The sequence below is a fragment of the Elephantulus edwardii genome, unplaced genomic scaffold, assembly GCF_000299155.1.
Source record: "Elephantulus edwardii isolate Elephantulus edwardi_28Jun2011 unplaced genomic scaffold, EleEdw1.0 scaffold00223, whole genome shotgun sequence".
Classification (NCBI taxonomy): domain Eukaryota; kingdom Metazoa; phylum Chordata; class Mammalia; order Macroscelidea; family Macroscelididae; genus Elephantulus; species Elephantulus edwardii.
The window spans coordinates 3,829,773-3,839,584 of NW_006399973.1; the positions used below are offsets into that span (position 1 = coordinate 3,829,773).

Below are 9,812 nucleotides of genomic sequence, written 5' to 3' on the forward strand. Positions count from 1 at the left end.
ACGGGATTTTTAAAAAATACTTTTATTCAGGAATGGAAGTGATACAAAAATGGACTGATAATTTATTTGCTCTCAAAAAACAAAACAAACTGTGTTTGAGTGTTAGGGGCTGGTTCTGATGAAAGTAAGTTAACTTTTCTTTCTTGGTTGGGACCCTGTTCAATATCATTTGTAGTTTCAGAATATTTTTTTTTTTTGTTCATGAAATGAAAATTTTGGTATGCTAAAATCACCAGCATGGAAACATTTCGGCAATAAAGTTTACAAAATCGGATTTTTGCAACCTTTCTATTCATATTTTGTATAAATGAAACAGGGTACTAATTTTTATACTATTTTCTATAAAAACTTTTTTTATTATTGGTGCTCAAACACCATTTTCTAGGTGAGATTATTTTACAACCTGCTTTTCAGTGTTTAATAATAGTTTTATAATGACCTTCTTGTCATAATCTTGGCACATTTTTCAACCGGTAAAGAATCAAAAGTTTTTAATCAGGCCTTTTAGATCTAGATGTAAGTTTTTTTTAGGATCAGAACTGGTTGAAAAGGGCCTCTCAGAGATAAAGGGACGACACATTTTGTGGTCACCTTCTTTGTAACATCTTCAAGCGAAATTCCAAGTAACCATTCCTTCTAGAGCTTGCAGCACAAGGAGCTAAAATTTTGGTGTGACCAGTGCACCCCACAGGAAAGTGTAAGATACTGTCGTCAAGGCTGAGAGAGAAGCGAGCTGCTGTGCCATTTGCGTGTCTGTGTTGTAATGTTTGTCTTCTTGGGCCATTGCTCTGCTGACAGCAAACCAGTCACAGTTTCCTGTTTGTATCTAAAACGCCAGAAAGATAATGTAAACACACTTGGCCACTTTGTAAATTGTAAACTTACTTCTTTTGATGTGGCCTTATCCGTAGTATATATTGTGGGTAGAACAGTTTCATGCAAAAGGAAATGTCCTCACTGGCTGAATGGCATCTTCACCTCAGTTCCAGCTCGTCTGAAGTGCATGTGCAGCTGTCCAGTTCCAGTGTTCTGATTCCTTCATTAACTATTAAGAACTATTGGAGATGCTGGCTATGCTGAAGGGCAGACTTGCTACGCAGCTGTCCCTTCATCCTTTTTGTGTGGAGGGAAAACCTTGATCACACAAAAGAAAGCAGAATGAGGTGTTAAGTGAAGTCTTGCCGTCTGCCTAGAAGTAGAGCCTGGGCACTGCTTTGAAGCGGTATGAGTACATGTCCTAGATATATATACACACGAGGTGCTGTCCTGTGGTAAGCCACTGAATCTTTTTTTAAATATTGTTTAGAAATTCACAGATTAAGTAAGAAACATATGGAATGTTGCACTATTTGGCTAGCCTGGGAATCTTTTTTACTGTGCAGTATATATATTTAGACTTTGCCTTTGAGTTATTGGCATTTGCCTGTATCAAAATGATGGTAAGAGGAAATATTTGGTAATTGTCATTAAGTTTTGTGTTCCATGTCTCTTCAGTCTTTGATAACTGTCCTTGCCTGGTCACTCACAGTATGTTCATCGATTACTCATCATGTGTCCTTTATTATCTCAACTGCTGTTTGACGTATCTGTATACAAGTGCTGCCTATAATTTTAACACGTTGCCGCAAATGACGGCAAATGTGTTTTTAAGCATGGTCGTCAATTTAAAAGTGTGCGGCAATGTGTTAAAAGGTTTTTGCATTTTTGGACATTTTCATATTTGAGTATTCCTACTTGTCCTGAGACAGTACAGTTGCAAGAAAACCACAGTTCAATGTATGTATTTTCCCCAACCAAACCAATCTTTTCTCCCAGCCATAACTTAAATAATTTGGGCGTGCCATAAATAGCATCAAATTTGTCTGTTTTTAAAAAAAATTATGATATACAAAGTAATCTGTTGGATAATAATATGAGGTCTTTTGAGTAATTTGGTTGAGTCTCACCATCATCTCTGAGAAATGTACTTTCTAAGAATGTTTTGAAACTAGTTGTTTTAATTTACACTTCCATTTCCCGATTAGATTTAGAAATACCGTCTATAAAAGGCTTCTGGTTTTCAGTTTGTCCACTGAAAGATTAAGTCGGGAAGCAGTTCCCATCTGCAGAGTGGTTTATCCCTAGGGCAAGACCTTGCCTGTCATCTCCCGTGGGCTTGGGTGGTGAGGCGGGGCCGGTGGGCAGGCTACCCCGTGCACTTTATTTCCTGAGCAATTTAATGTCATCTTTTTTTACTTTGAGCCTGTTGAGTAGTTTTAATAAGAAAATATTAAATGTGTCATAATGATGTTTTATGTACCAGATTTTGGCTTCTTATTTAAATAAGTGTATGTAATGTAACTTTTTCCTTTCAATCATATAAACTTTGATTTGCCAAGTGGACTCATGTCGTGTGTCATTTAACTGCCCAAGGACTTTTTTTGGGAAAGAATGTACAAGACACTGTGTATTGATAACCCCAATTTGAATCCAGCTTTGTTGTCATGGGCTTGGGGTTGGTTTTTTTCCTGCTGTGGGAGCATCCTTTGTGTTCATTGTGTCTTTTGAAAAAAGTGTGTGTAGACACTGCCTCTGTGACAGTGACTCACGTCCTTGTTGTTGTTGCTGTTATGTGCCATTGAGTCGTTTGCGACTCATAGCGACCCTATGTACAACATCCCTAAACCCAGCTCTATCCTGTGCCAATTGCACTGCCTCTGACACACCCATCCCAATTACCCCAGTCACTGAATCAATCCATCTCATAGAGAGTCTTCCCCTCTTGTGCCGTCCCTCCACCCTCCCAACCATGTGTCCCTCTCCAAGGACCTGTCCCTCCTTCCAACATGCCCAAAGTATGTCAGATGAAGCCCCAGAATCCTTGCCTCCAAGGAGTTGCTTGGTTTAATCCTCTCCAAGATGAATCTGTTTGTTTTCCTGGCAGTCCATGGTACATTCAATACTCTTCTCCAGCTCCACAGCTCGCTCAAAGGCATCGATTCTCCTTCTATCCTCCCTAGTCATTGTCCAACTCTCTGATGCATAACAAGTGATTGCAAAGACCATGACCTGTATCAGGCGCACCTTAGTCTCCAGAGAGACACCATTGCTCTTGAGTACTTTAGAGAGGTCCCTAACAGACTTTCCCATCGCAATATGTTTTTTGATTTCCTGACTGCTGGTGCCAAGAGTGTTGACCGTGGAGCCGATCAAACTGAAGCTGTGAACAATCTCAATCTCTTCACCATCCATCCTGATGCTACCAATTGGTCCAGTGGTGAGAATCATTGTCTTCTAGACATTGAGCCTCAGTCCATACTCAAGGCTGCAGTCCTTGACCCTCTGAAGCAAGTGCATGAGGTCCTCCTCAGTTTCAGCAAGCAGGGTTGTGTCATCTGCATAACACAGACTGTTGATAGATCTTCCACCAATCCTGATGCTACAATTCTCCTCATAGAGCCCAGCCTCCTGAATAATCTGCTCAGGTCCTTAGGAGTGATATTATGTGACATAGAGTCAGGACTGACAGCTCATCGCACAGGAAGAGCTTGCCCTTCTTTCCCCCATGAACAACGGGTGGATTTGAACCACATGCCTTTGGGTTGGCAGTGCAACTCCTTACCACTAAGGCACCAGAGCCATTCAAACTGAATGTGCTGAGTGATCATGTGTCCCTCAGTTCTGGCTCTCCCTGTGCCGCTGGTGATTGCTGAAGAGGAGGAATTGAAGGAGGCTTTCTGGCAGCTCTGGTAACAGTACTTGGCAGCCTTTTCTTTGTTTCTGTCCCCTCAGCCCAGTGTTTAAAAGTACATGATGAAACAACAGTCTTACTATTTGGGGTGTGTTCTCTCGCACCCACTCTGGCTGGAGCTTGGTATCCACCCACCCTCCACTGAAAGCCCCTACAGGTGTTGCCAGAGGTTTCATGGTGCTCAGTGATAAGCAGCATTTAGCAGACTGATAACTCACTGGAGGCCACATGCTTGCTTGCTTTCTCCTGTCCTGATGGCTTACAAACTGACTCCACAGTCTTGATAAGTGCCCTCCAGGCTCAGCTCTTGGGCTGCTTTTCTTCCTATCTTCCTTAGTGATAAACATCTCTACCATAAGGACCCCTGGATTTCTATCTTCCCCTTAAACTTTCCCTCTGAACTCCAGATTCCTCTATTCAACTCTACTTGACATCTATCTAGTGAGCACTTCAAACTTAAAATGACCAAACTCTTGATCTTCCCCAAACCCTTCAAACAATGAGTCATTATATCTTTGAAAGGAAAGCAGTACCATCCTTCAGGTGCAAAATATTAGGAGTCACTCTTGGCTCCTGTCTTTTCACACCTCATGTCAAACTGGACTCTCTCCATATACCCAGCATTTGACCATGTCTAAAGAGAAAACAGGCCATGTGTGCATAAGGCTGTGAGCATCTCTCTGAAAGGGTCAGAGGGAGTAAGAACAGCACAGCCCCTTCACTCTCCCAGAGCAGAAAGCAAATCAGTAGCTCAGACCCATGGTGCCTGGTGAGTTCCACCAACAACAGCAAGAGGTTCTTTTATTCATTGCTGACTCAGAGTTATGGTGTCAACAGTGGGGTTTATTAAGAAAGGAAGTGGGATGCACATCCAAAAACTTCTCCAACAGGGTAAAAATGGAAGCCACAGACTGGGAAAAAGTATTTGGTAATGATATAACAGATAAGAGACTTATATCCAAGATTTATAAAATACTTGAGCACCACAACAACATAAAGGTAAGTAATCCAATAGAAAAATGGGCACAGAAGATGAACAGACACTTCACCAAAGAAGACATTCAGATGGCCAACAAGCACATGAAGAAATGTTCAAAATCCCTAGCTCTAAGAGAAATGCAAATCAAAACAACTATGAGATAATCATCTCACCCCAGACAGAATAGCAAAATTTAACAGAACAGCAAGCAACAAATGCGGCAAGGTTGTGGAGAAACTTGAACCCTTATTCACTGCTGGTGAAAGTGTAAAATGGTGCAACCACTGTGTTGCAAATAGAGATACCATTTGACCCAGCAATTCCACGATGGGAATATACCCCAAAGAGACCATAACTGACATCCAAGCAGATATATGCACACCATGTTTATCGTGACTTTGTTCACAATAGCAAGGAGTTGGGAACAACCTAAGTGCCCATCAACAAACGAATGGATAGAGAAGCTGTAGTATATTCACACAAGGGAATATTATACTGCATTGAAAAACAAGGAACTCATGCAATATTATTCAAAATGGGTGACTCTGAAGGACATTATGCTGAGTGAATTATCTCAGTCACAAAAGGACAAATACTGCATGGTGCCATTGTTGTAAAACAGGACTGACCTGGGGGCTGGGGGGAGACTGAAAAATGGTTTCAATAATATATACTGCATTGAAACAGATGAGGGAGCAAACTATTTTAAAGGGATATGTGATTAGGTATTTTTGTCATGACAGGAGTCCAGAGCAAAGGCTGTATAGTGGAGTGGACCTGGGGGGAGAGACTGCAAAACAATAAGAGAATTTTCCTTTTACTTTTCCAAGAGGGTAGTGTACTGGGCGGAGGGTTGGGAGGGGAGAAAAGTGCAACAATGAATTAATGGAAATCCAAAGTCTCTTTAAATTTTCATTGACATTAATAATAAATTTTAAAAAAAGAAAGGAAGTGGTGGAGGCAAATAATATTACCCAAAACAAGTCCAGGTTTTGGTTTGGGGTTTTTTTGGTTTTTTTTTTAAATTTTTATTGTATGATTTTTATGTGTACCGTCAAAACAAGTCCAGGTTTTAGCCCAACAGCTCCAAGGCACAACTCAGTCCAGGCTTAGGTTTCAACACAGCAAGCAGCTCTTCCTCCCATCATCAGAGGCAAGAACAGCAAAATCCAACTGGCCAGCACAAATGCTAGAAGCCTCAGGTTACACCTTGCTACAGTTTCTTCCCAGCAGTGCCACAGTCTCTCTACCACCATGGTCTCACTCTCACCAGTCTTGCGGCAGCAAGTCTTCCTAGCCTTGAATCTCACTGCTCAGTATGGGAAGCACTCTCTTATCACACTCTGATAGCGGATGCTAACTTTCAAGGCCCTGCTAATTTGCAAGACTTTGTGTCTGCAGGTAGTTGGGAACCAGAGGGGGCTGGCTAACAGCTAAAAAAAAAAAGCCAACTTTTAGGCTAACACCACAGACCATTTCTTAATACCTCCACTATTTTCATACAAACCATCATTAAAATCTCTCCTGGATTGTTGATAACCCTCCCTTCTTCTGCTCTCATCATCCTCCAGTCTATTGATAAAAACAGTCAGAGGGAGGGGTTTAAAAACATCAGATACCACTCCTTTGCCCCAAACCTTCCATCCCCTTTCTATCTTGGCCCAAGTAAAAACCACATGCACTCGAATGTCTCTCCTGACTTCATCTCCCGCTTCAATTGCACTGGCCTCTCGCTGCCCTGGATGGAGCTGAGTGCTCCCACTAGCTTGTTCCACTTGACCCATGAGTGCTTCTCCTGGGTAGTGGCCTGGCCGAGGTCTGGCGTATCCGGGCAGCTGTCCTGGAGAGTTTGCATATATTTTTTTTCTATAATTATATTTTATTAATTTTCATAAACATTTACAGAGATTTTGGGTTTCCATTCATTCATTGTTGCACTATTCTCTCTACCCTCCTCCCAGTTTGTTCTTGTCCAAATGCCACAGTGCTTGTCAAAGCCAGTTCTGATTAATCTTCTTTGTCAGTGTGTCCTTTGCCATTCCCTATCACTCCTCCCTGAGAGAGACTTCACCCTGAGTCATAAGGAAAAGGGGATGGCGTATTCTCTTAGCTACTTCCTGCTGAAAAGGGACGCTGTGGGTTTCAGGGTATTTGTTGGAGAGCAGTTTGAAGAGCAACACCTGAAAGACAAGAGGAGGACTGGGGAGGTGAACTCCAAAGCAAATGCAACGGGGGACTCTGGCACACGTTGTTAGGTGCTGTTGAGCCCTGGCACATGAAGACAATTTAAAGTCCCAGATTGAGACACGTGATTCCTTTGTCATTGGGTGAGGGTTGTCCCAGAAAAGAGGTGCTTCTTCGTACTGGGAAACTCTCTGGCTGAGGGAAGTTTCAAGAAAGGGTCTGTGATGAGCCTTCAGCAGCCAACTCTCCTAGCTACTGAGGGGGTGCATCTCTGTCCTGAAGGGGTGTCTGGGCTTGCACTGCAGCATCTACCACACAGTGGTACCCCAGCTACACTAAAACATCACTGTTAGTGATATGTGCCATCTAGTGGTACCCCGGCTCCACTAAAACATCACTAGGTGTAATGTGCTGTGGAGTCACTTGCGACTCATAAAGACCCTACGTACAACAGCTCTGAACCCTGCTCTATCCTGTGCCAATTTCATTGTCTCCAACACTCCTGCCCCCATTATTCCAGTCACTGAGTCAGTCCATCTCATCCTGGGTCTTCCCCTCCTGCGTTGTCCCTCCAACCTTCCCGAGCACGATGTTCTCCAAGGAACTGTACCTCCTGGCCACGTGCCCAAAATATATGAGACGAAGATTCAGAATCTTTACCTCCAAGGAGCAGTCTGGTTTTACCTTCTCCAGGACAATCTGTTTGCTCTCTTAGCGGTACATGGTATATTCACAACCCTTCTCCAGCACCACAGCTCAAAGACATCGATTCTTCTGACATCCTTAGTCATTGTCCCGCTCTCAGATGCATAGCAAGTAGTTGCGAAGACCATGGCCTGGGTCAGGCACATCTTAGTCTCTAGACTGGCATCGTCACTTCTCCGTCCTCTGGAGAGGTCCCTGACAGCAGATTTTCCCAATGCAATTCGTCTTTTAATTTCCTGGCTGCTGGGGCCAAGCATTACTACATTCCTCCAATCTGGACACTTCCTTATCCTTTCGTCCACCTTGTCCTTTCCTTTTTACTCACTCCTTGCTCTTTAGTCAGCACTTATAGCTGAACTTGTTGAGTTTCTGAGGCTATAAATTCCGTGGGGGGAAGTCGTTTAGCTCTCTCCTGTGGAGCTGCGGGTGGAAGGGAACCACCGGGAGAGGCCTCCCTTGAGCTAACAGTGCATCTCCCTACAGACTACACTAATTGTTTTATATCTCCTGGAGCTGGTTGATGGTGATGCTCTGGAAAGACTGTTGAGCTGGGAACAAAAAGACCTAATTGAATGCAGGCTCTATTAACTTGAGGCCAATTATGCTTACTACACAGGTTGGTTTGTTTTTGTTTTTTGTTTGTTTGGGTTTTTTTAAAGTATGTGTGAAAATGTTTAGTGTGATTCAACAATATCAACTCCATAAGGGCAAACGTTTTTTGGTCATACTCTCCCCGTTGTTATGTCCCTTGGCCTAGAGTCCTGAGCCATGTAAGTGTAGGTTTCTCGTTCACTGGAATCTGTAGGCCTGACTCTCCAGGACAGTCCTGACAAAGACTGGCAAAGACGATCTGAGTCGCTGGATTTTTGTTCCCAAAATCCTCTGCAAACTCAGGCTTGTGGGGAGTGATGGTCCTCCAGGCAGTGCCTTCTAGAGGTCCAGGAAAGGCACTACCCTGTGTCCACCTCAGAAGGGCTGTAGTTATATGACCCCTTGGGGCCCACATCCAGACTTTATGGTTCTCTAACAAGTTTTTGTACTAGTGCAAAGGGCACACTGCCTTCTGAAAGTATCTGTTCTATGAAGAAGATCAGGAGATAGGACTCCTCGGGCCCTATTGACCCTTGGCATGTGTACATGCAGCTATGTTGGTGTGTGGAGGGAGGGTTTGAAATCACTATAGGGTTTGCAATGAGCATTTCACCTACAAGTGTCTATTGGATTCCAAATACCTCTTGTTGCTTTTCTCTGGTTATGCAGTACTAGGAACTATGAGCAGCAAAGCCTCCTGGAATACCCTCTACGAGGTGGTGGGCAAAGTCCTGCACGGGAATCAGCACAAGCACAGAAGCCTTCTGTAAATGGTGAAGATGCAGAGCCGTTTGAAGAACGGTGACCCTCAGGACCAAAGCTTCTCGGGACCATGCCCCAAGTTCTCTCTGTGTGTTCTTAGGGATCAGTAGTGATGAAGCCAAGACTGTGGGTACCCCACACACGGACATCAAAGCACGCTGAAGAAGCTCAACAAAAGTAAGCAGTTGGTAAAAAAGCTGGCCAAAGAAGTATGATGCCTTTTGGTTTCTGAGTCCCTGATCAAGAAGATCCCAAGAATTCTGGGTCCAGGCCTGAATAAGACTGGCGAGTTCCCTTCTCTGTTACCCTACAATGAGAACATGGGGGCAAAAGTAGAGGAGGTGAAGTCCACCATCAAATTCCACATGAGAAGGGGCTGTGTCTGGCAGGGGCTGTGGGCCATGTGAAGTTGACAGATGATGAACTTGTTTATAACATTCACCTGCCTGTAGACCTTCTGGTTTCACTGCTAAAGAAGAATTGGCAGAATGTTTAGGCTTTGCCTATCATGGGCAGCTGAGCAAGCCCCAGCGTCTGTACTAAGAGACAGCTCAGTAAATGTTACTGTTCATACAAAAAAACCCCAAAACCCAAATGGCCCTTGTTTGTGGTTGATGGCCTGTTACCCTCAGCTTTGTGACTGTAAGAAGTTCTCCTCTGTTGTCACCAATAGCTGCTTTGTGTTGGAGCATCTACCCGAGTTAACTCTCAGCCTTGCCTCCTTGTTTAGGGAGTCCTGAATAAGAAACTTGAGACAGTTCCCTAACAGCTGGATCCCATCCTGGGAAGAATATCAAGGACCTCTCCCTGCTCACCCACATACTCCCCCCCCCACCCCGAGATGGGAGGTCCACTCTGTGC

General features: G+C 43.7%; 1 pseudogene; it reads left to right on the forward strand.

Moving 5' to 3' along the window:
* Positions 1 to 8,869: 8,869 nt before the first annotated feature.
* Positions 8,870 to 9,494, forward strand: LOC102862222 (annotated as a pseudogene).
* The last annotated feature ends 318 nt before the right edge of the window (positions 9,495 to 9,812 follow it).